Source organism: Coenobita brevimanus, chromosome 57, assembly GCF_032717465.1.
Source record: "Coenobita brevimanus isolate Jiangsu-jjx chromosome 57, ASM3271746v2, whole genome shotgun sequence".
In the NCBI taxonomy this organism is placed as follows: domain Eukaryota; kingdom Metazoa; phylum Arthropoda; class Malacostraca; order Decapoda; family Coenobitidae; genus Coenobita; species Coenobita brevimanus.
The window spans coordinates 27,145,811-27,171,403 of NC_137010.1; the positions used below are offsets into that span (position 1 = coordinate 27,145,811).

The following is a 25,593-nucleotide window of genomic DNA, read 5'->3' on the forward strand; positions in this document are numbered from 1 at the left end:
CACCAGCCTTTATAAGATCTGTGGCCCCTGGAGTGATACATAAAGCTAGACAGATGGCCATGCTGCTGTAGTGCGTAAAAATTTGGATGTTCAAACAGCAGTTCAAGTTAAAGACAAGTGAAGAAACTGCAGTGAGTGAAATGAACCTCTTTGGATGCCCACTGTACACAAAGGATTAGACATTGTGCCCAACTGCAGAATCTGCCCCGACCAGTGATCTTGCCTTTCTGAAACTGGTGAAAAACTACGAGGTTATCAACAAAAGCATTTTGTTTGCTGCGGTTAAGGCATTCCTCAGACACCTATGGTACCTGAGTAAGGAGCTAATTGCCCTTGTATTTTTCGATGATGCTGTAGACAACAACACTAAAAGAAAGATGATCAGCACTTCAGATGGTTCTGATGAACCACCCAAATGAATCCAGATGAAGCCAAGCAGAATTTCTGAAAAGGAACATCATGACTTTGTCACAGGCAGTACCATGTCATTCTCTGGCACACTTGAGTTGAATGCAGACTTCCTCACACAAGCGGATCCAGACAGTTGGCAGTCACTTGAAGATTTTCTGCAAACGAGGAAATTCGTCAACAATCTGGCTGTGGTGAATGACCGTGCACAGCGAGCTGTGAAATTGATGCAGGACTTCAATACCTCCATCACAATAAGTGAAGAACAGAAGCAGTTAACAGAAGCAGTACAGCCCCAGTCACACACTAGCGACTCAAGGTCTGACCGCAGCGCGACTCAAGGTCGTGTCTTAGTTGGCTCCCACGCCTCCCGACTGGCTCCAAGTCTGCTTTGCTCACGACTGCCTAACGACCGCGTCATGACTGCCTCACAACCGGTCGTGATGTCCTCAAGAACGTGACAAGATCACGAGGTGACCACGAGGTGACGGAGCTACGAGTCTTCAAATTTTAAATTTAATGAATTTTTGTCTGCCATGACCGTGACACGACCGCCCACGAAAGCAACAAGACTGAGTGACGAGTTTGGGGAATGCACCCCGACCCCCCACGACCGACCCATATGGCAGGGCATCACCTGGACCAGCAATGACACCCAGCATGGGGCAGGGCATCACACCTGGACCAGCAACAACACCCAGCGTGGGGAGGGGCATCACACCTGGACCACCGATGACACCCAGAGCATCACCATGGACCTCTCTTGTGTCTAGTCAGTTGATGAGGGACACGCAGTGTAACGGTTTTTTCGTTGGCGACAGCTTCACGATGCATCCAATTGAGCTAAGACTGCTTCACGACCGACATAGGACACTCCTGACTGCGACACAACTGTGACACGACTTTTAGCAAGTTCTGAGGCCTGACGAATCGTCCCAGCGGCTCACAGGTGCCCGAAAGAGTCCGGGCTTTGCCGGCGAATCAAGGGACGATCAATGAAAAAATGTGTTACGATCATGACTCTCACGGCGGTCGGACCTTGAGTCACTTGTGTGTGACCGGGGCTTACTTGCTGCAAGTTGTTTCAAGTCGCAGAGTCAAGTACCCAGCAGCTAGAAAGTCACTGCTTATCGGGGATAATATTTTGCATTAGTGTTTTCAAGGCAGTTATACTTACTGTTTTGATTGTTGAAAATATGCAGCAATAAATGCGTGGCAGAATTGTACTGACATGGTCTCAGAAACATTTGAGTAATGAAGCACAAAGATAGCCTGCCATCAGATAAAAACCTTCTAACTTCATACCTCTTGAATAACCTTGAAATATGCATCAAAAACTCTTTAAAAAAAAAAAAAAAATCACAGAAATTCTGTCATTAATGACAACAAAATGGGAGGGTACTGCAGAAGAAATTCAGAAATTCATTTTTGATGGGCACCCTAATATATATATATATATATATATATATATATATATATATATATATATATATATATATATATATATATATATATATATATATATATATAGTCAACTCGGATATATCGCAGGTTTGTTAGTCACAGTTTCCAGCCAAACTGTGATCGTTTCATAGGTCGCGTATGTGGGAGGCGGTGGCTCAATCGGTAGAGAGGTGGCCTGCTGTCCTAACGGACCCCGGTTCAAATCCCCGCCGGGGCAGGGAACAGCTTATGGATTTGAATTTCATAAAAAGTAGACTTTACTGATCTACCACAAGACCTGCCGAGATGTAAAAACACCCCCGCTAATACCAATACACCAGTCCTGTATGAGACAGCCCTAGCATGTACTCAATATGGACAGTGGATGTTAGTACCAAAGCGGTGACACGTGGAGATGTAGGAGGACTACTGGGCCTTGGGGATAGGCCCTGAAGCCTTGGCCCAGAGTTGGACAAAAAAAAAAAAAAATATATAGTTTGATCAATTTGATAGCTGCTGTTGCTGTCCAAAGTGACTCATTTCCGAGGAGTTTTCCAGGTCGTGGCATTGTTTATACTAGTTGCGACCGGAAGCTATTCATATTCTGGCATGACAAGCAATCACAATGCTTCCCACTCATGCCTAGCAGCAAGCAGGCGCACTACTGTTGTCCTCCCTACTAACACAGTCGCCTCGTGCAGAGTCCGCAGTGTGCCTCAAGTATGGGAACTCCTTCCCCTGGTCCACTTAAGCATTATCGTGAGAACCTTACATTATTGTTCATTCCCTTTCAATACAACCATTACATGCTGTTTTGAAAGGGTTATAGTGTTTGCTGGTGACTAGTTGGGTGTAAGCATGGTGTTAGGGGTTTGCCGAGAGGTTAAACTCAAGTAATTTTCCCCGTAAGTTTCGTTATTTTATATTTCACGGAAGTTCTAAGTCATGGTAGGTATTAAAACTAAAATAACCGCGACTTACCCAAGCTGACTGCACACACACACACACACACACACACACACACACACACACACACACACAGTAATCTCTCAATTACCCGGCATACAGTGGCCAAGGGCATGCCAGAAGTTGATGTGACGGATGGTGACGTGGTACCCCCACAACCCCCCCAAAGGAGGTTTAACCTTTAAAACCCTATACTGTACTGTATAACTGTTCAGATATAGAAAAGGATCCTTAAATACTGTAGAAGCATTATAAAATGACATTGTACTGTACAGTGGGGTCCCGATGTTACAAGTAGTTACGGAGTATACAGTATAAAATAAGGGGAAAAGAGAAGGTTCAGTGATTGACCACCACCATCTCATACCTATGGTGTTATGAAAGGCAATTTTAAACAAAATTAAAGGTTGGTTACATCTAAAACACATACAGTAAGCCCTCCTTGCCTAGACGGTATGTGTTTGTACAGTACAATACAGTCCAGTCTCATTATATATACTGTGTAACAAACTTAAACCAGTTTTTTGCTTATGTTGATTATTACGCTATTTCTGATCAATGTCAATGCGTACATTCCGAATATGCTATTTGTTTTTGTGTAAATTTTGAGTTAAAGGAATTATGCAACAACACATGCATCGTACAAGGACAGGAACTGCAACTTATCATTTCGAGAATGTTGAGAATGTCAAAGAATTTATATATTTCCGGGTGTATATTATGCGACAGGGCTGTGACAAGTGAAAACCTATTGCTTAACAAATTATTGCATAACGAGGTCAACGTGGGTTCAATGAGGTTAAGGAGGGTAACGTCGACTGCGAAGCCTTAAATGACCAAAACACACACACACACACACACACACACACACACACACACACACACACACACATCAGTGCTAGATCTTATATTTACTAGGCAAGAAAACTATCTATCTATCTATTGCCAGACGCCTCAATCCCGTTTGGAGTGGCCACAAACAAATCGCCTCCACGTTGTCCTGTCCCCCGCCATTTCACTGCCCTGCTCCCAACTCACACCCCCCTCTCTCATATACCGGTACCTCTCCACCCCATCCCTCCATCTCATCCTCGGCCTCCCCCTCCCTCTTCCCCCCTCCACCTCACTCACATACACTCTCTTCGTCAGTCTTTCACCCTCCATCCTCTCCACATGGCCAAACCACCTCAGTGTGTTCCTCATAACACTTCCTATCACATCCACATCCACACCACAGCGCACCTTTATATCCTCATTCGTCAGCCTGTCTCTCCATGTGACCACAGGCTCCTCTTAAATAACTCATTTCCACTGCTCTTACTCTTGACTTGTGTCCTTCCAACAGTGTCCAAGCTTCACTTCCATACGTTAGAGTTGGTACCGATATCACAATACTGTCATGTAGTAACTTTTTCACTTCCATGCTCACTTCCCTGTTTCTTATCACTGCTTTCAAAGAACCAGCAACCTTTCTTCCCTGCTGTACCCTTTCAAGCATTTCACCCTCCAAACCTCCATCCTTACTCATCACACTACCCAAGTACTTAAACGTACTCACATTTTCCAATTCCTCACCATCCAACCTCGCTGTACATTCACTGACATCACCTCTCTCAAAGATCATCACTTTACTCTTCCCTACATTCACCTTTAGATTCCGTTTCTTGCACACTCTCCCAAACGCATCCACCAAGCCTTGCAGCTCCCCTTCGTCTTCACTCAACAACACAGTATCATCTGCAAACAACAGTACAGGGAGTTTCTAAACACTATCCTCTCTCACCAGGGCCACTCCAACATCCACTACCCTACCTTGTACCTCTTTTATTACCTCATCCATGAACAGATTGAAGAACCATGGAGACATGACACATCCCTGTTTCAACCCAACCTCCAAAGAGAAAAATTCACTTAGTTCACCATCCACACGCACTGCAGCCTTAGCACCATCATACATACCAGTACTCTTCACAGCATTCAACAACATTCCATCTACTCCATATATTCTTAATACTTTCCACAATCCTTGTCTATCCACCCTGTCATATGCTTTCTCCAAATCCATGAAAGCTGCATACAACTTCTTTCCCTTCTCTAGAAACTTTTCCACTAAAGATCTAAGAATGAATATCTGATCTACACAACCTCTTCCCTTCCTAAAGCCTCCCTGTTCTTCTCCAACTAATTCCTCTGTTCTTTCTCTAACTCTGTCAATAAGTATCCTACCATACACTTTTCCTATTATACTAAGAAGACAAAGGCCCCTATGATTACCACACACTTCTTTTTCCCCTTTTCCTTTGTACAAGGGAATAATTATACCTGACTTCCAACCCTCCGGGACTCTACCTTCCTCCCAGGCCAATCTGCACATCTTCCACATCCATTCTACTAGTATCTCTCCCCCATGCTTCAGCATTTTACCACACACTCCATCAATTCCTGGGGCTTTCCCCAATTTAACTTTCTTCATTGCTTCCACAACTTCTATCCTACTGATTTCTTCCTGTCTTCTCACCTCCCTCCTTCTCCCAGCCATTCCCCAGCCACTTATAATCGCATTACTTCCATCCTGTATGTTCAACAATTCCTTAAAGTGTTCTCTCCATCTGCTCACTTTTTCTCCCTTCTCCACTAGTAATCTACCATTTTTATCTTTCACTCCCCTGCTAACCTCACTTCCACCCTGTCTTACTCTCTTCACCTCCTTCCAGAACATCTTCTTACAGTCCCTCCACTTTACACTCAAATTCCTTCCAAATTCCTCATCCACTCTCTTCTGACTCTCTCTTACTAATCTTTTCACCTCTCTCTTTCTTTCTACATATAACAGTTTATATATCACCCTCCATTCGGCAAAAGCGACCATGCAGTACTAAATTGCAACTTCAGGATTGCATGTGACATAGTTAACAGCAATGAAAGTTATAAAAAGAGCCTAAACTATAGAAAGGGAAACTATCATGACCTAAAGAAGTACTTCTTAGAAACTGATTGGGAAAAGGAGCTTAGAGGACAAGATTTAAATGCTATATATGAAAAATTCTGTGAACTTTATGAAATAGGAGTCCAGAAGTACATCCCACAGCACAAAGAAGCAGAAAAGAAAATAAAGAAATGGTTCAATGCAGAATGTAAAAAATCAAAAGAAAAAATAGATTTGTTGTGGAATAGATACAGAAGACACAATAGTGAAAGGGCGCATAACAACTATAAACAGGCAAAAAACGATTATACAAGAATAAGGAAGGAAGGACAAAAATAGTTTGAGGAGGATATCATAAATAAAAGCAGTAATCAGCCGAAGTTATTTTACAGCTACATCAGAAGTAAAACCAAAGTAAAAGATAAAACACAATCCATTACGGACGAGGGAATCACTATACACAAGAGAAGGATATTTGTGAAGGACTAAATAAGAATTTCCAATCAGTTTTTACAGAAGATAAAAATTTTGAGAGAGACTATGTGGAACATGCATGCCCACACATACTACCAGATATACAAATATCAGAAAAAGTAATACAAGAGGAGTTAAGTAAATTAGACAAAGGAAAAGCAAATGGTCCTGATGAAATTTCATGTTGGGTGTTACATGAATGTGCAAAGGAGTTAAGTAAACCATTATCTATAATTTTCAAGAAATCCTTGAGACAAGGTAAACTACCTGATATTTGGAAGAAAGCAAACATTGTTCCCTTATTCAAGAAAGGGAATAGACAAAATCCACTCAACTACCGACCAGTATCACTAACCAGTGTTGTAAGCAAGGTATTAGAAAAGCTTATAAGAAAAGCTTGGGTAAATCATCTAGAACACAATATGATAGCAGAAAGACAGTTTGGTTTCAGAAAAGGAAAATCATGTGTTACTAATCTGTTTAGCTACTATGACAGAGTAAGAGACACATTACAGGAAAGAGAAGGATGGGTGGACAGTATCTATTTAGATTTCAAGAAAGCATTTGACACAGTACCACACCAAAGACTTTTATGGAAACTGTACCATCAAGGAGGAATTCGAGGCAAACTGTAATGTTGGATGCAAGATTTTCTCATAAAAAGAGAACTGAGAACAGTATTAAGGGGAAATTACTCATCATGGAGAGAAGTGACTAGCGGAGTTCCACAGGGCTCAGTGCTGGCACCAATCATGTTTTTAGTGTACATAAATGATATAGACAGTAACACTGGAAATGAAAGCTATCTAAATATGTTTCCAGATGATGCAAAAATACAAAGGAGAATTACTACCAGACTCTTGTAAAGAGCTACAAGAAGAATTAAATAAACTACATGAATGGAGTAATACATGGCAAATGGAATTCAATTTGGACAAGTGTCATGTAATCAAGTTTGGTAAAAATGGAAAAAGACATGATTGGGATTATAAATTAGGAAATAAAACCCTACACACATCACAAAGAGAGAAGGACCTAGGTGTGCTTATCAATAACAGACAATCTCCGGCTGACCACATCAGTGAGAAGGTACGGAACATGTATACACTGCTTGCAAATATGAGAATAGCGTTCAAATACATAAATGAAGACATGCTAAGAAAGATAATAACATCATTCATCATACCAACCCTGGAGTATGCATCAGTAGTTTGGAGTCCTCATCTCAAAAAACACATAGACAAGATTGAAAAAGTTCAAAGGGCCGCTACAAGATGGGTACCAAGCTTAAGGGATCTAAGCTACGAAGAAAGACTAAAAAAAACTGAATCTACCAACACTACAGGAGAGAAGGAAAAGAGGTGACATGATTATGCTATATAAAATGCATATCAGGAAAGGAGAAAATAGACATAAATGATTACTTAACCTATGGGGATGCATCAGCAAGAGGACACTGCAAAAAAAAAAAACTGCATAAAAAAGAGAGGTGATAAAGATGTAAGGAAATTTAGTTTCCCAAATAGTGCAATTGCACTACCTAATGAAATAATGTGCCAAAACAATTCGCAAATTCAAGATGTATGATAAAAATGGTTTAAAACACGGGACAGTACGAGCTTGACTCATTCCTGTAAAGATACAATTAGGTAACAAATAGGTAAGAACACACACACACACACACACACACACACACCGCTCGCTGGTGCAGTGGGTAACGCTCTCGCTTGCCAACTGGTGGACGGGAGTTCGCGCCTCGCTCAGGTTGCGAAAAGTTTCACTGACGAAGTGGGTGGTTACTGTCCCCCTTGAGCAAGGGGACGGGTGTGTGCATGTGTGAAGGTCACAGCCTTGCCCTTAGATCGGACTATATGAGCTCTCAGCTCCCTTCCGGGAGGGTAAAAGCTGACGATCACGACCATCAAGTGATCCTGACCGACCCGGTGAATTACACTGCCACCCACCTAATGTCGGTACGAGTCAACATCAAGGGTCCCCCCACCCCTAAGGCTGGGATACAGTTGGGGAGCCTGGATGATCACACAAAAAGATGCAGTATCACTTCGCTTAATATTGCACAGTGCACTATTTGTTAAGCACTTGGCCTATTATTTTGCGATAACAGTAGTGTTTCAGTGACCTTTCATGCACAAAATAAAACAAAGGGCAAAGATCACAGCCAATGTAAGCACCGGGTGGCCATCTTGGCTTGCGTGCATCACTGCATCCACACGAGAATCTTGGAGGCGGCTGTCGAAAATATTATTGTAATCACGAATTATTTTTTCACGTTGTACCAAGACAGGATATAACTTCTGAATTACCGTTGCAGCTATTTATCACATAATGAGGTATTGTATAAAGAGGCTGCACTGTTACACACTCATTTGTTAAACAATGGGTATCATGCAAACTGGTCCTGTGTACATACGTGTACGTAGGGAATGGAGGACGTTTCGGCCACGGATGTTTGGTCCACTGACGTTTTGGCCATGGGCCACCAACCTAGGACGTTTTGGCCACGGGGGCCACCAAAAGCGGACGTTTGGGTCACGAAAATTAATTCTGTTTTTTTTAATGTCATTTGGCTTATACTTCGTAATTTTTTTTTTTTTAATGTCCTTTTGCATATATTTTATACTGCTTATGTGGCTGAGTAGGACTGAGAGGAGAGAAGCTTCGGTTTACAGTTGTTAGGTGGGTGCGCTCGCCTTCCTGTCCCCGGAGGATGTCAAAGATGGCATGGCGCACCTTCGTTCTACCATGTCTGAGGAGGCTGCCGCACTCTTGGAGTACTTCGACTTCTACATTTCAGGCCAACTCCATCATCGCCGGGATGTCAACTCCAGGCCAAGATGCATAAAGCCGGTTCATCTACGTTGAACGCCACCCATGTTCCCACCCGAGAAATGGAATATGCACCACGTCATCCTCAGCAACCAGCCCAGAACCAACAACATCTGTGAAGGGTGGAACAACAAGTTTTTCCGCCTGGTGGGACACGCCAACTCCACTGTGAGGAAACTCATCGTGTGTCTGCAAGCAGACACTGCCACCGTGGATGGAATCCTGCCCCAGGAGGAACGTGTGATTCGCCCTGCCAAGAGTGGAAAGGTTTACCAGGAACTCCAGACGCGCCTCCACAACCTTGTGGTCGACCTGAAGGAAGGCAAGACGACAATCCCAGAGTTCCTTCGTGGCATCAGCCACAACTTTCGAGGTGGACAGCCCAACGTGTAGCCATAAAATCGATTTCACCTGTGCTATTTTTTACCTGAATCAACTTTTTCAATACATGTAAACAGTAAACAGTGAAACGAAAATGCTATTTTTTACTTGGATCAAATTTTTAAATATATGTAAATAGTAAACTGTGAAATGAAATAAAATACTATTGTAAAGAACGTTCCTTTTTTCATTTTTTGTCCCGTGGTCCAAATGTCCTACCTTCCGTGGCCAAAACGTCTGGCCACCGTACGTAAGAATATGCTTTGATTATAAAAGCGCACACTGACAGACACGACATAACCCATCTCTCCTCTTTCCCATCCTCTCCATTTTTCTCCCACTTTTCCTCTTCCTCTTTTCTCCAGTCTTCATTCTCTCATTTCCTTTTCTTTCCTTTCCTCCTCCTGTTACTTCTATCCCTCTCGCTTATTCAGTTTCAAGCTACATCCACTCGTTATAAAAGAAAGCAATAGAAAGAGAAAAAATTAGAAAGGGGAAAAATACAATGTGCAACCCCCACTACATCCCAACTACTTAGCAGACGTGTTTACAGAAGCCCACAAGCAACAGGGAGAATAAATAAAAAGGGAAAATTACAACTTATGCTCCTCTATCAATAATGGAGACTGATTACCTAAGCCGACGCGGGCAAAACTGGCCTCTTTGCAGCTGGCACAAGCGTTTGCCACATCCGTTTGTTCTCTCCGTTCCTCCACCAAATTTTAAGGAAGGGGCACAAACATCCTTTCTTTCATCACATCCATGAATTATAACAGAACGCAACAGAGAGAAAATAAATACAAGGGGAAAACTACAACTTGTATCCCTGTATCAGCTGTAACAGATTATGTTTATCTCAGCCAATGCAAGTGCTTTTGGCGTCTATGCACCTGTAATGTATACTGTAATCTCTCTCTCTCTTCCCAACTACCTTATTGTAGGGGATAACTCTCTCTAATCGTGTCAAAAGATAATTAAAATGCAGCATAGTGCCCCCTTGAACACCCAGACACCCCCACAAGGAATACAGCATAGTGCCCCCGTGAACACCCGGACACCCTCACAAGGAGCCCACAGAGGAGCAGCAGCAGTGCGCCGGGACTCAGTGCGACAACGGCCTAAGTCAGCCCAGGCCGCGCACCCCTATGACCCGGAGCCCGCCCGCCATCACTACAGCAGGAATACTGCACTACCCTCCGGGTGAGCCTTCACCAACCTGCTAAGGGGTGGAGCTGCCTATCCAGCTCCTGCCAGCACCCCAGAGACAGACTGTAGCTGCTCACCCCTCTTTAAGGAGATGGCCTATAGCCGCTCTGAGGGTTTTAAGGAGACAGCCTGTAGCCACTCCCGCCTTTGTCAGGAGACGGCCTGTAGCCACTCTGAAGGTGTCTTCCTTGAGACGGCCTGTAGCCGCTTGCCCCTCGCTAAGGAGACGGCCTGTAGCTGCTCCCGCCTTTGTCAGGAGATGCCCTGCAGCCACTCTGAAGGTGTTCTTCCTGAGACGGCCTGTAGCCGCTCCTGCCTTCATCAGACGGCCTGTAGCTGCTCCGAAGGTGTTTCCCCTGAGACGGCCTGTAGCCACTTGCCCCTCGCTAAGGAGACGGCCTGTAGCCGCTCTGAGAGTAATGAGGAGACGGCCTGTAGCTGCTCCAAAGGTGTTCCCCCTGAGATGGCCTGTAGCCGCTCCAAAGGTGTTCCCCCTGAGATGGCCTGTAGCTGCTCCAAAGGTGTTCCCCCTGAGATGCCCTGTAGCCACTCCAAAGGTGTTCCCCCTGAGATGGCCTGTAGCAGCTCCAACCCCCTCTTGAAGGAGACGGCCTGTAGCCACTCCCGCCTTCATCAGACGGCCTGTAGCCGCTCCAAAGGTGTTCCCTGAGACGGCCTGTAGCCGTTCCGAAGGTGTTTCCTGAGACGGCCTGTAGCCGCTCCCACCTTCGTCAGATGGCCTGTAGCCACTCCAAAGGTGCCCCTGGGTTTGCTGGCAGCCACCCACCCTCTCAGGCCATGGCCAGTAGCCGGGCCTTGGCGCCGCCCTGTAGCCACGCCCCTAGGAAGCCACGTCCAGTAGCCAGGCCCTACGGCGAGAGACAGCCTGTAGCCACTCCGCCACCTGTAGCAGATGCCTGTTCCCCGACCCCTGACTCAGAGGGAGTCTCAGGCATAGAGGAGCATTGGAGAGGCCCTGTAATCTCGCCTGGCCTTTGATCCCTACGACTGGCTCTGGAGGAGACCCACCTGACGGACCCTGATGCAGACCGGTGCTGCAGCCCCTTCCTCTCCGCGCCACCAAGCCCCAGGGACCACAGCTCTCGGAAACCCCAAGCCACCCCCAGAACTCCCAGGCGGGAACTCCCCATCCTCCATCAGGAGCCTGAACGACCGTTTCAGACAATTATTCGGCCCCAGTCCTGAGGGCCACACTCCTATCCCCAGCCCTGATAGCGCTGGGCTCTTCGCCACCCACAGCTCTGGACGAGAACAGACGCCCCTGCATGTGGTCCCGTGCCCTCTGAGTATGGAGGCCCGTAGTGGTGCCCAGCTCCATCAATAACAGAGCGGTGCCGCCCCTCTGCCCGTGCCCCTGGCACCTGACGTGTAATAGAGTGACACTAACTGTGAAATATTAGTGACCAAACAGTGCCTAGGTAGAGCAGTGAATTGACCTTATCAGTGACAATACCCAGCGTTGGAGAGCATAATAGATACAGGCAACAGGGTACCGAATAATACAGTGACAAGATCAAAGTGGTATAGAAAGTGATGATAATTAGTCAAAAGCAGGATACGAGTGCAGGGTAATGAAGTGAACACTCTACCATCAGAAACTGTCTTATACTACGATAATCAAAACCAGACCCCAGTGCCTTACACACCCTCCCCAGAGTGAATTAACCTTAGCCACTCCACACATATAGAAACCCTGTATTTCCCTAGTTGAGAACACTCTGCCTTAAGTGCTATTTCACTGTGACATAAAACATTATCCTGTGAGATACTATTAACCATATCTAGATATAAGAGTTCATAATCGCCCAGTATACTTGTTTTTGTAACATCTACTGATTCCCCTGTCTAACTAAGCAATACAATTATAAGGTTGTTGCCTGGAGTTTTTGTGTCCTGCCTCTCTTATTTGACTAAGCCCCGGTCTCGAAAGAGAGCCCCGCTATACGATAGGCGTTTACAGAACGGGAAGCCAAGCCTAAAACACCTAGCATTACAATAATAACAGAAAGTAACTGATGGAAAATAAATAAAAAGAGAAAAACTTGCATCAGTACGAAACTTTTATTTATACCTAAGCCGACACAGGCGATTTTGGCCTCTACACACCTGACGTAAGCATTATAGTATATGCTCTCTGTGGGTAAATTAATGTTAAGGGAATGGTGCCGATGGTGGTAGGTGGTGGCGGCCATCATCCACTCACTTGATGTAGTGCTGTCTACTTTTCCTCCACCTTCAACATTCTTTTTCTGTGACTGCCCTCCTCTCTTCCTGTATCTCCCATCTTTCCTGTCACTTATGAAAGCGTCTGGAACGAGGTCACTTACCTCAGTCTCTGCTCCTGCTACGACCGCAGAAAACCAGCCCTACACAGAAAACTACCACTGGCAGTCAGGTCCTATGGCCGGAATAGCTACAATACGAACATCCAAGCAAGAGAGGCACAGGGAGCACACACGCAGTCACTGCCAAACCCTCTAGCCCTGAGTCACAGCCCACCCGCCATCGCAGCCCAAGCCCCAAGTACTGCCGGAGACAGACCTCTTCAATCCAGTGCTTGCTAGGGGCAGCACTACAGGAAAGGCTAGATGCTTCTCTGATGCCAGGTTGCTGGACACAACGTACCCACTTAACTTGCTAGATGCGGTTGGGCCTCTGAAAATGCCAGACGCGGTTCAGTTATGAAGGAGTTCCGCCATCCCTCCTTGGCCTCTGAACTCACTAGACGTGGTTCAGCCATGCAAGAGTCCCGACGTCCCTCTTCGACCTCTGAACTTGCTAGCAGGTTCAGCTATGAAGAAGTCCCGACGTGCCTCTGCTGAACTTGCTGGACGCGGTTCAGGCTTGGAGGGATCCCAACATCCCTCCTTGACATCTGAACTTGCTGGAGGTGGCTCTCCAAAGCCGTAATGTATCCCTGACCCGGACCAACTACCGCCAGATACCCCAACCCTCGAAGTGAATCCCCTTCCTGTACTCCTCCTCTCATACCCTATCAGTCCCCTTCCCCCTACACCTGGAAAGATCCCAGGGATAACAATACAGTATATGACCTTGCTGTTCAGGCTTTCTTGGGTCCCTTCTAGATTCCCAACGTACCCACTCTGGGAACAAAATACACTCACGTCTGTTCCCACAGGGAACCAGAGGCATAGTCTCCCCCTGCTGGCCTTATCCCTACCTTACTCCACGCACCACAACACCCACACATACAGATGTAGCCTCACCCCCCATAAGCCTCCTTGCTTTCCAGTGCTTAGTCCTAGTGGCAACCTCAATTATGATGGAAGAGACAGCTTTTCCCCAGACCCTGAGATTAAGACCCCACACACCAATCGACTATTTACCTCCCTTTGTCTTATGCCATCAACTTCACCTATCAGGGTTATATCAGGAGTTAAGAATAATAGCAAATATGTAGAATAGCCAACCTGAGTTTGTCTGTTTACCTTGTACTGCTTGAGTGTCCTGGAAGTGTGTTTTGTGTATTCCTCCCTGATTAGAAGAAAAAGTAACTAGGTTTGCACCAGCACAAACACTGGTGGCAGTGGTGGGATACTAATCAGAGTGGATGCCTCCCATCTTCACAAATTTAGAACGTATAGAGGGTCACCTCTATACCCCAATTCGGCCAGTAAAAGCTACTTCAGGTTTTCAGGGATGTCTACTGGACACTCCAGCCATCGACTGTCGAAAGGTGAGTAGTCGAAGCCTGCAGGGGCTGCACCTTACCAAAAGACATCTCTAGGACCCCAGTATCGGGCACCTTACAGCCACCAAACCATGGCAGCTGCTGGCAGTGGACGTGATGAGGCCTATCCTGTCCAAATCAGAGATCCCATTCATCATCACATTTGTAGACACCTACTCCAAGTTCATAATCACCTGTCCAACTAAGGCTCACTCTGCCACAGCCATCGCTGAGGCCCTAATTACCAACATCTTCCCCTACTTCGGCCTTCTGAAAGCGCTCCATTCTGTCAATGCCCCTGATCTCTCTGGGCAAGTTTGGGAACAATTATCCAAGCTATTGGGATATCACATCTCCCACTCATCCCCTTACCTTCCTCTGGGGAACTGTGTGTGTGAAAGTAACCACTGAAGCCTCGCCAATTAACTCAGAACCAGGCTGGTCGTGCTCAACACAGAAGACTGGCCTTCCCAAGTGAAGATCCTATGATGGGGCATGAAAATCTGCCCTAGGAAAATGGCCTCACGCCCCACTAACGCATTTTGGGGGAGCCCCCACTGCTAATTCCATTAAGGAACTTGGCCCAGGCACCACTGACCAGGCCACCCACACCTGACCCACTCTCTCACCTCAAGAACCGATTTAGTCACATGCAAAACTGCCAAGACTTGCAGAAGGACGAAACCACCCCCGACAATCTGTACCAAGTGGGCCAGCAAGTCATGGTTGCTAGATTGTCCCTTGACCATAAACTCCTGACAAAGTTTCTAGGTCCTTTCAAAATCGCGCACATGCCAAATTGTTGCCAGGTCATCATTAATTTTCATGGCGAAGCCAGGGTATACCACAATTGACATGTCAGACAATACAATTCCCTCGAGACCAACCAAACCAACACAGATATCAAGGAAACCAAAACCCCATCTTCCATCACTCCCAATTGCCCACAGCCACAGTTGCTCAGCTATTCCCAAACACATTATCCAGTCTTCCCCCTCCCCCTTGGACTTCTCTCCCCTCTCAATTCCACCCAGTACTGCAACAAGTCAGCCATCCTCATCTCCACAAACCTTACCCTCATTGTCACCACCCAGTCCATCCACCCCACAACCCCCTGACCGGAGTCAGTCCCCCACATCGTCACGACCCAGCCCATTTACTCCACAGTTTCCTGTCCGGCACCCATCACCCACCTCATCACCATCCAGCCCGTCCACCCTGGGTCAAAGGTCACCATTCGCCTTCTTGCCACCCTTTCAGCCACAACCATCACCACCATCTCTCTCTCCAACCACATCCAACCCACGCCGCCATGTTCATCTGTTACGCCATCTGGGTCTCCTACACTGGACACGTTTCGTTCGTTTCGTTTTTAAGGCTCCAACATGCTTGCATGCATCGGCTTTGGTCAGCTAATGGTGGCTTTCCACGCTGCACGATCCATTGCAGCCTCCCTGTTCAGTCCCTTAACCCTGAGGTCACACTTATTGACCTCGTCCCTTGTCTTTCTCGGTCTACCACTCATAACCCGACCCCCAATATTAACACTTCTCACCTTCCTCACCCCATTATCATACCCCATCCTCTCCACATGTCGAAACCATCTCAATCTACCTCTCCTCATCATAACACCAATACACTCCAGTCCCATCCTACCTCTCAACTCTTCCATCGTAGACCCAGCCCCCCCGGACCTTGCACGCAGGGACGCACTACACATCCACCTAATCATTGTCATTTCTGTATGTCTGTGCCGGCGAATGTCCTCCTCCTTTACTGCCTAGGTCTCACGACCATACAGCATTACACTCCTAACACATGCTGCATACAAAGACCCCTTAGCATGCAGGGAGAGCCCTCTCAGTGTCAGAAGAGGCAAGAGCTCCCTGAACTTCTTCCAACCATTTCTCACCCTAGCCACAGAGCTAGCTCCAGCCCCACCTCCACCACACAACATGTCTCCCAAATAACAAAACTCTTCCACACACTCAAGAGATTCACCAGCAAGTTTTCAATCCTTTCACGACAGACAGTCTCCACCTGCTCTCCCCAACACGCCGTACACATAAAATCAGAATTATCTCGCAGTCTACCTCTGATACCACTACATCTCTTGTGCACCCATTTATCACAAACACCGCACATGATAGAATTACTTCCCACGCCCTTGTGCCAAACTGCACATAGCCACTCTCCCTCGTCTTTGATAGTACCGCCACCAACTCTAGATATCATCACTTTCGTTTTATCTGCATTTACCCTTAAGCCCTTGTGCCCCATACCATCTCTCCACTTCCTAAACCTTTCCTCCGCCTCCCTTTCGTTCTCTGCAATCAACACCAAATCATCAGCATACAACATCTCCCACGGGAGTCCATTTCTAAAGTCACGTGAGAGGGTTCAAGTACCATGATAAACAACATGAGATTCAAAACTGACCCCAGATGCACACCAACATTCACGGAAAACTCATCACTCAAATCTCCATTTACTCTTACCTGGGTGCGAGCACCCACATACATAACCATAACCACCCTAACCAGCCACTGCTCCAAGCCAAGCTTTCTCATTGCCCACTTCACCACCTCTCTAGGGACTCTGTCAAAGGCCTTTTCGAAATCAACAAAAACAAAATACAGATCCCTTCTCCCACCAATATATTTTTCCTGAAGCTGTTGAACAATGAATATGGCATTAGTGGTCCCCCTACCTGGCATAAACCCAAACTGTATCTCATCAATATTCACTCTTTCTCTAATCGTCCTTCTAAAACTCTCTCCATTATCTTCATTATCTCATCTAAAAGCTTTATACCTCTATAATTTCCTCTTTCCTGGGCATCACCCTTCCCTTTATACACATTTACAATTACACTCTTCAGCCAATCATCTGGGACAACACACTCATAAATAATCATATTTATCAGGTCAGTGACTAACCTCACCCCTATATCTCCTGAGTCCTTCAACATTTCGGCAGTCAACCCAGACACACCTGCTGCCTTCCCCACCTTCATCCTGCCTATTGCCTCACTCACAGTAGCAGCATCAATCAAAGGCCAAGAGCCAAACACTGAATGTACTGGCTCCAAACCTTCCCTGTCCCAGCCAAACTCCTCATTCAACAACCGGCTATAATGCTCTCTCCATGCATCTTTAATGTCCTCACTGTTCACCGCTACCCTTCCTTCATCATTCTTCACACACTGCTCACCTATAATTCTCTCTCTTCATCTGATTTGCCACCTTGAATATCATATTTTTCCTTTCTTCATGATTTAGGTTATCAAGTAAAAGTCTCTGTGACTCAGACTTAGCCCTGTATACCTCTCTTCTAGCCCTATGCTTTGCAGCCAATTATTCCTCCTTGCTACCACCCTTCTTCCATTCTCGGAAAAGCCTTCTTTTCTCCTTAACTGCAGCTTCTTCACCCTCATCCCACCACCAAGTTACTTTGCGTCTTGGTGGCCCTCTTGTCCAACCGCATGTTACATCAGTAACTCTCAAGAGTTGTTCTTGAGGGCTCTGTACTGTTCATTAACGCCTCTGTTTACAGCTCCCTATTCAACGTGCCCGGGATGAGGTCACTTACCTCAGTCTCCGCTCCAGCTATGACTACTTGGTTTTTCAGCTTCCATATTTTCCTCCTAGGTACTTAAGTCCTCTTTTTCATCACTCGTTCTTTAAGCACCTTATCACAAATCAATAGTTTGAGCTGCTGCACACACTCCTCACTTCCTATAACTTTAACATCCTTCAATAACCTCCTATCAGTCCTCCTAACCAAAAAAATAATCTATCTGACTGCTATTTCCCCCAGATTCATACGTAACACACGAAGAGAATCCAAAATCCCCATCACCTACTGCGTGTACTGGCAACCTACCCTCACCAGTCTCTTATCCTCGTCAAGGACCCAACAAGGAAGCCAAACAACTAATCAATGTCCTGTTACCACGCCCTGAAAAAATCAAACCATCCACAGTCACCAATGAGAAAAAAACAGTGAGGGTGGTAACGTGCCCGGGATGAGGTCACTTACCTCAGTCCCCGCTCCAGCTATGACTACAGAAAACCAGCGTGCCACAGAAAACCATCACCAGCAGTCAGGTCGTATGGACAGAATAGCTACAATCCAATCGTCTGAGCAAGAGGGGAATAGGGTGCACGTGCGCGCAGTCACTGGCAGACCCTCTAATCATGAGTTGCAGCCCGAGCCCCAAGTACTGCCAGCGACCGGAGTTCTTCAATCCAGTGCTTGCTAGAGATGGCACTACAGGGAAGGGTATGGGAGAAATGGATTCCCCCGAGCTAAGCCCTGTATTGGACTATATAGCCCCGCTAGGGTTACAGAAGGGAGCTACCCCTCCCGGCACGGCAGCCCGGGCGAGGCTCGAACTTGCAATCCCCCGATCACAGGTCCAGCGCGCTACCACTGTGCTACCGCGCCTCCCCTACAGGGAAGGGTAGATGCTTCTCAGATATTGGGTTGGCTAGACACGATCCTTATATGTTGGCTAGATGTGATGTACCCACTGAACTTGCTAGATGCAGTTCAGCAACGGGGTTCCGCTGTCCCTCTTCGGCCTCTGAATTTGCTAGACATGGTTCAGCCACACAGGAGTCACGACGTCCCTCTTCAGCCTCTGAGCTTGTTAGACATGGTTCAGCTAAGAAGAAATCTCGACGTGCCTTCTTGACCTCTGAACTTGCTAGACATGATTATGTTAAGGGGTCCCAACGTGCCTTTGCTGAGCTTGATGAATGCAGTTCAGGCATGGAGGGTTCCGGTATCCCTCCTTGACATCTGAACTTGCTAGAGGCGGTTCAGCTCTGGAGAGGCCACGACATATCCCTGATCCGGACCGACTACAGCCAGATTCCCCAACCCTCGGAGTGAATCCCCTTCTTGTGCTCCCCCTCTCACACCCTATCAGTCCCTTCCCCCAACACCTGGAAAGGAGATCCCAGGGACAACAGTATATGACCCTGCTGTCCAGGCTTTCTCAGGTCCCTTCTAGATTCCCCACGTACCCACTCAGGGAACAAAATACACTCACGTCTGCCCCCACAAGGTCCATAGAGAGAACATTGGGTTCCTCACCTTCAGAACCAGAGTCGTAGTCTCCCCCTACCGACCTTATTCCTACCTTACTCCACACACCACAACACCCGCATGTACAGATGTAGCCTCACCACCCAGGCCTCCTCGCTTTCCAGTGCATAGTCCTGGTGGTGACCTCCAGTACGATAGAAGGGAGAGGTTTCCTCCAGACCCTCAGATTGAGACCCCAAACACAAGTCAACCATTTATCTCCCTTTGTCTTATACCATCAACTTCGCCTATCAGGGTTGTATCAGGAGTTAAGAATGATAAATCTGTAGTATAGCCATCCTGAGTTTGTCTACCTTGTACTGTTAAACTGTAATGGAAGCGTGTTTTGTGTATTCCTCCCTGTTTAGATGAACCCAAAGGAACTAAGCATGCACCAGCATAACACTTCTTTCCTTTTCAGGTGGCTTTACATAGAGTGACAAGCCAAATGGTTTCCTGTAAACCAGGAAACCGCTTACAACGCTGGGTGGTAACTATGTAACCAACCCACAAGTGTTCCCTACATGCCAACAAGTGGGTTGGCGAAGGGTTAGTGTCCCTCCCCGTAAAACTAACTCAAATACAAACGGCCATCCTTTATGGGATTGTTCCATCTGGCTAGATACATAAATAATCCATTCATTCATTCTCTCTCTCTCTCTCTCCGTCTAACTTCATGTAAGGGTTAATTTGCTCTCTCACTCTCTCTCTCTCCAGCTAACTTACTGCAAAAGATAATTTGATCATTATCTCATTACACCCAGACAATATAAAGGAAAGCAACAGAAAGAAAATATACAGAAGGGGAACAATGCCATTTGCGTCCCCTTATCAGTGACGAACTCCATTTTTACCTTGGCCAATGCAGGTGATTTTGGCTTCTATGCAGCTGGCATTTGCTCTCTCTCTTCCTCTCTCTAGTCGTGGAGGTGCAAGTGGGATGAATTTTTTCCGTAAATATGGGCCCGCTGTGAATTTTCCTTAAGAATATGAGTGATGATGATGATGATGGAGAATTCTAGCATGCTGATCATGGGCATTATATATATATATATATATATATATATATATATATATATATATATATATATATATATATATATATATATATATATATACTGTATATATATATATATATAGGTAATACTGAAAAATATGAACTGAACTAAGATATGTCCTTTTGTTTGTTTCAGTACCAATAATGCCCAGTAAAAGTTGAAATACAGTTGATCCTCAAATCGCATGCCTATATTAGGTTGTGCCTAGACTGACAGTCACCAGGTGATGAGTGCAGGTATGTAATGTAGAAAGGAATTTCATATCTGCAGTCGATGGTGTTCTCTTGGTCGAGGCTTTTTTACCATTCGTGTAGGTCTAGTTATTTGTCTCTTAGGTTTTAGTATAGGTTAGCGATTTGTCTGTTAGGTGGTTAGTTTTAGGGTCTTTAGATTGAGTATTTTTGTTTAAAAGTAATATAAGGTTAAAAAAAAAAAAATAAAAAAAAATAAAAATACAAAAAAATAATAAAATAAAATTATTATCTATATATATGTACGTGTGCATGAAAGTGTGTATGTTCATATATATATATATATATATATATATATATATATATATATATATATATATATATATATATATATATATATATTGCCTTAATGACCAGGGGCTCCGGCCTCAATGGTCGATAGGAAAAAAAAATCGCATGCTTTACACAATATCAGCACACACACACACACTCGCTGGTGCAGTGGTAACGTTCTCGCTTGCCAACTGGTAGACGGGAGTTCGCGCCTCGCTCAGGCTGTGAAAAGTTTCACTGACGAAGTGGGTGGTTACTGTCCTTGAGCAAGGGGATGGGTGTGTGCTTGTGTGAAGGTCACAGCCTTGCCCTTAGATCTGACTATATGAGCTCTCAGCTCCCTTCCGGGAGGGTAAAAGCTGACTATCACGACCATCAAGTGATCCTGACCGACCCGGTGAATTCATTACACACACATACACACGAAGTACTGTAAAATCAGTCATGCGCAGTCTAACTCTACAACATATTCTGCTTGTATCTATCTGATTTTGTTTGTATGGTATTACAGTGTGACGCTAAAATGCAGTATAATGTCACGGAGGGCAACCTAACACCCCCAGAAGGAGCCCACCGAGGAGCATATACAGCGCGCCCGGACTCCGGGCGACATGGACATAAGTCCGCCGGGGCCGCACGCCCCTATGACCCGGAGCTCGCCCGCCGCCACCATTGCAGGAATAAGAGACTACCTTCCGGGTGAGCTGACCACCAACAGGACTTTCATGCATGGTCGCAGAGGGTGTAGACGTGTTTCTCTCTGCTCTCTCCACAGCTCTGTAGGGTTGCCTCACCGGTATTAGTTTTTTTTTTTTTTTTTTCACCCTTCTTGTGACGTCTAGGATTAGCTAGTACTCAGTTACCTCCCTTCACTGTTAGTTTGGAACAGTAAGTGTCTGTTCCTCTTTCTCGCCCACGGATGGTCCCCCCCACTGATCACTCTGGGGAGTGAATTAACCCTGGAGTGGTTTGAGGGGCAATCTCGGCCCTAGGTGTGTGGTCCCGGGTGCACATTTCCCAACTCTGGAACTCGCAATCCCCCGATAACGAGTTTGATGCTCTACCACTGAGCCACCGTGCCCCCATATAGAAAGACAAGCGAAGAGAAATTTACCAGTGAATTCCAGTACGGGATGCCTTCTACAGCGAGGTGAGGAAAACAGTGGCTGAACAGGGAGCCGTGGACAGAGGCATTAATGAACAGTACAGAGCCCTCAAGAACAACCTCTTGAGAGTTAATGATGTAATATGCGGTTGGATAGGACGCCCACCAAGACATAAAGTAACCTGGTGGTAGGATAAGGGTGTAGTAGCTGCAGTTATGGAGAAAGAAAGTTCCTCCGTGAATGGAAGAAGGGTGATAACAAGGAAGAATACTTGGCTGTCAAGCGCTGGGATAGAAGAGAGGCATACAGGTCGAAGTCTGAGTCACAAACTTTTAATTGATAACCTAAATTATGAGGAAAGGAAAAATGTGATATTTAAGGTGGCAAATCAGATGAAGAGGGATAATCGGGATATTATAGGTGAGCAGTGTGTGAAGAATGATGAAGGAAGGGTAGTGGTGAACAGTGGGGATATTAAAGCGCAGGGAGAGAGCATTATAGCTGGTTGTTGAATGAGGAGTTTGACTAGGACAGGGAAGGTTTGGAGCCAGCAAATCCAGTGTTTGGCCCTTGGCCTTTAATTGACGCTGCCACTGTGAATGAAACAACAGGCAGGATGCAGGTGGGGAAGACAGATGTGTCTGGGCTGACTGCCGAAATGTTGAAGGACTCAGGAGATATAGGGGTGAGGTTAGTCACTGACTTGATAAATATGATTTTATATGAGTTTGTTGTCCCAGATGATTGGTTGAAGAGTGTAATTGTAAATGTGTATAAAGGGAAGGGTGATGCCCTGGAAAAAAGGAAATTATGGAGGTATAAAGCTTTTAGATCAGATAATGAAGGTAATGGAGAGAGTTCTAGAAGGTATGATGAGAGAAAGAGTGAATATTGATGAGATGCAGTTTGGGTTGATGCCAGGCAGGGGGACCACTGATGCCATATTCATTGTTCAACAGCTTCAGGAAAAATACAGTATATTGGAAAAAAATGGGATCTGTATTTTGTTTTTGTTGATTTGGAAAAGGCTTTTGACATAGTCCCTAAGAGGTGGTGAAGTGGGCAATGAGAAAGCTTGGCTTGGAGGAGTAGCTGGTTAGGATGGTTATGGCTATGTTCGAGCACCCAGGTATGAGTGAATGGAGATTTGAGTGATGAGTTTTCTGTGCATGTTGGTGAGCATCAGGAGTCAGTTTTGAGTCCCATGTTGTTCATCATGGTACCTGAAGCCCTCTCACGTGACTTCAGAAACAGACTCCCGTTGGAGATGTTGTTTGCTGATGATTTGGTGTTGATTGCAGAGAACGAAAGGGAGGCGGAGGAAAGATTTAGGAAGTGGAGAGATGGTATGGGGCACAAGGGCTTAAGAGTAAATGCAAATAAAACAAAAGTGATGATATCTAGGGTTGGGGGTGGTACAGTCAAAGAAAAAGGAGAGTGGCCATGTGCAGTTTGCCACAAGGATGTGGGAAGTAATTCCATCTTGTGCAGTGTTTGTGATAAATGGGTGCACAAGAGGTGTAGTGGTATTAGAGGTAGACTGCGAGATAATGCTAATTTTATGTGCATGGCGTGTTGGGGAGAGCATGTGGAGATTGTCAGGCGTGAAAGGATTGAACTTGCTGGTGAGTCTCTTAAGTGTGTGGAAGAGTTCTCTTATTTGGGAGACATGTTATGTGCTTGAGGTGGGGCTAGGGCTAGCTCTGTGGCTACGGTGAGAAGTTCAGGAGCTGTTGCCTCTCCTGACATTGAGATGACTCTCCCTATGTGCTAAGGGGTCTTTGTATGCAGCATCTGTTAGGAGTATGATGTATGGTAGTGTGACCTGGGCAGTAAAGGAAGAAGATATTTGCAGGCTCAAACGTACAGAAATGACAATGATTAGGTGGATGTGTAGTGCGTCCCTACGTGCAAGGCCTGGGTTTACGATGGAAGAGTTGAGAGGTAGGATGGGACTGGAGTGTATTGGTGTTGTGATGAGGAGAGGTAGATTGAGATGGTTTGGGGATGTGGAGAGGATGGGGGATGATAATGGGGTGAGGAAGGTAGGAAGTGTTAATATTAGGGGTGGGGTTGCGAGGGGTAGACCAAGAAAGACGTGGGACAAGGTCATTACGTGTGACCTCAGGGTTCAGGGACTGAACAGGAAGGCTGTCACAGATTGAGCAGCATGGAGAGCCACCATTAGCTGACCAAGGCCGATGCATACAAGCATGTTGGAGCCTACAAAATGAAAACGAAAACGATTATCAACACAACACCTGTTCTATGAAGCAGTCGTCAGGATGAGGATCGAGAAACCAGTGAAGTTCATTGCATCACAAGGGTGGCTTCATTCATTTAAGATTTGCAACAAGATCAAGAATATTGGTGTCCATGGAGAACCTGCAAGTGCTGATCATGAAGGTGCAGCAGACTATCCAGAAGAATTAAAACAGATCATTCAAGCTGGGAACTATCGTCCATGGACAAAGCTTCATTATACTGGAAGAAGTTACCATCAAGAACTTTTATAACTTCAAGATGCAAACAAATGCATGGAAGGAAGATGAAAGATTGTCTGACAGTTCTTTCTGCAGTGAATGTGGATGGTTTGTGCAAAACCAACAATTGTGCACACTGCTAAACAACCAAGAGCTTACAAGAAATGTAATATGGATTCCTTAAATGTTTCTTGGTTGAGTGCTAAGGGACGGATGTCTTCTTAACTGTCACTTAAGTGGTTCAAGGAATTGTCTGAAAATGAAGTAAAATTATTCTGTGAACACAACAACATTAATTTTAACATTCTATTATTCTTAGACTCATCTTTACTATTAGGTTGTCACCCTAACATTTGTGTTTCTGCCTCCAAAGACATCTCCACTCCTTCAACAACTTGATCAGGAAGTGATAAATAATGTGAAAACCACTTTTGAAAAGAGGAAATACCGACTTATGTTTATGGCCACGGACACAAGGGATGAACTTCACAGCCTTGAACGTGATACCACCGATGATGATGATGATGATGATGATGATGATGATGATAATGATAATGATGATGTAGAGGGTAATAATGCCACTGCAGAGGCTGACAGGGCTGTGAATGATTTTTGGAGAAACAAATTTAACAAAGACAGCTGTTGATATGGTGGTTAAATCATGGAGAGAAGTTAGTGAGGCAACAAGCCATCATGCTTGGTGGAAACTTTTGACTGGCTTACTAACAGACTGCCGCGGTAGTGTATGAGGCCAGCTGCAGTCTGTTGAGGACGCTGTGTAATAAGCTGCACAGCATGCTCGTCTGGTGCCTGGTTCAGGGTTTCACGACACAAATGACCAAGATATTAGAGATATAATCACTACAGAAGCAACCACTGTAGAGGATATAATGATGGAAAACTATCATCAGGCAACTCGAGAAAAACAAGCCGACGATACAGCCACAGAGAAAACAGAAATGTCT

At 45.5% G+C, this 25,593-nt stretch overlaps 1 pseudogene; it reads left to right on the forward strand.

The window, feature by feature from the left end:
* Nucleotides 1–8,614: 8,614 nt before the first annotated feature.
* Nucleotides 8,615–9,593, forward strand: LOC145401946 (uncharacterized; annotated as a pseudogene).
* The last annotated feature ends 16,000 nt before the right edge of the window (nucleotides 9,594–25,593 follow it).